We start from the raw sequence: 2,036 nt of genomic DNA, 5'->3' as shown, positions 1-2,036 counted from the left end.
GGCCTCAAAGTTAGACCTATACTCGGCATTTACTGCCATTGAGCAGTGAGGGTACTTTAGCGTGCCAATACTAACCGTGACACGGGACCTAAGTTTTAAGGTCATATCCGAAGGGCTTCCACTCCTAATGCCGGGAGCTTGAGGATCTACCTGTACGTCTTTGGTTTGACAGGACGTCGGGATCGGGATCGGAACCCTGACGTCCAAATCCCGGTTATTCTGTTTGTTTGTTTGTTGTTTAACGTCCCTCTCGAGAATTTTTCACTCATATGGAGACGCCACCACTTGCCGATGGAGAGCTGCAAATTTTGACCTATACTCGGTACTCAAGGCCATTGATCAGTGAGGGGTCTTTTTCGTGCCAGCATTTACTTCGACACGGGACCTCGGTTTATACGGTCTCATCCGAAGGACCGGTATCTATGTCCCACAGCTGGATTCGAACCCGCGACGTAAGGATTAACTCCTTACTCGCGACTCTAGAGCAGACACTCTACCACTGCGCCACGCGGGCGACCCGGTTATTCTGAAGAAGACTTCACAGTCTACATTTTTATGTAAAACTTGTATCCTCTGTCACTGGGTGTCATGATCTGAGCAAAGTTTAATCCAGCATGTGGATGTTTGATTCCAAAATGACTAATTAAGGTCATGATTTTCTTGAGAACCCAGAGAAAGCTTTCATAAAATCGTTTTTATCTGACCCAGTGGGGCTTTAGGTTTTTAAACGACCCTACCCTATGATCCATATTTCATTTACTTCCCTTAGAAAAGAATGCGGCCCATTTTTAAAAACAATATTGAATCCCCTTTTAACCAAACATAGTTTTTCAAAGATTGGTTGAAATTCGCTCAGTGGTACTAGAGAAAAGTAAAAAATGCGAAAAACTTTACAATTAAAAATGGCATTCCGATGGACTCTGGATGGAAAAAAAAAGAGTTGAACTTCAACATCAGTAACTTCGAATTCGAAAATGTCCTCTTTTTTTCATAGGGATAAATAAGCAAATTCAAAAATTGTGGTCCCCCACTTTCGGTGTCTTAGTGGATGGGATGCCATTATTTACGGCATATTGTAACTGTCTTGGTCAAAGGTCAAGGTAAAAAAAAGTATATTTGGAAAGGTCTTGCCACAGGTAATGTACATGCCAAATATGAAAGCCCTGTCTCTTCTTAATCAAACGTTATGAGTAAAGATTAATTTTTTGAAAAATAGTTTAAACTTCAAGGTCACAGGTCCAAAAACCATAGTACATTTGGAATATGAAATATGAAAGCCCTATCTCTTCTCATTCAAAAGTTATGACCAAGGTTAGAGTGTTTGTGACTGACGGACAGACTCACAGACGAATGAGATTTAGAAGGCTCTGTCACACAGGGACTGTGTAAATTCCTAAAGAACATTTGCTTTCATGTCATACATGTGAACTATATATCAATGCATTAAACAAATAATATTTACATCCACTGAATATTATCTTCTTTATTATGAAAGCTTCGGTCGTTTATCAAAACTTTGACGAGGCTAAGCAAGCCACCTGAATAGATTTTTTGGGCAGTAGCTCTTCAATCAATGAAACATATCAATAATAATACAATATTTAATTTTACTTCATATGAATATTTATACAGATATAAATGTAAATAATATGTTTTTCTTTCTTTGTTAGTATGGAAATTAACGTTGCAACTATTGCAGAAAAAGAAACATAGCGGGTAATGTTTTTGGCCTTGACCTTGCAGCTTGACCTACTTTTGAAAAACATTTACCTTGACCATAACTTTTGAAAGGTAAGAGCTAGGGCTTTCATATTTCACAGGTGTATTCCTTATGACAAGACCTTTGCATAGCCACCATTAACTTTGTCCTTTTGACCTTGACCTTCGAGTTTAACCCACATCTGAAAAACTTTAAACCTTGGCCGTAACTTTTGAACGGTTGGTGGTGTAGAGCTTTCATATTTCATGGGTGTATTCTTTGTGACAAAACCGTTCTATTGGTACCAACATTTTTTATCACTTGACCTTGGAGTTTG

This window comes from Saccostrea echinata, unplaced genomic scaffold (assembly GCF_033153115.1).
Source record: "Saccostrea echinata isolate AGI-Se365-2 ecotype Australia unplaced genomic scaffold, CSIRO_AGI_Sech_v1 ptg000047l, whole genome shotgun sequence".
Classification (NCBI taxonomy): domain Eukaryota; kingdom Metazoa; phylum Mollusca; class Bivalvia; order Ostreida; family Ostreidae; genus Saccostrea; species Saccostrea echinata.
The sequence above is the reverse complement of the archived record's forward strand: the minus strand, read 5'-3'. Positions refer to the sequence as shown.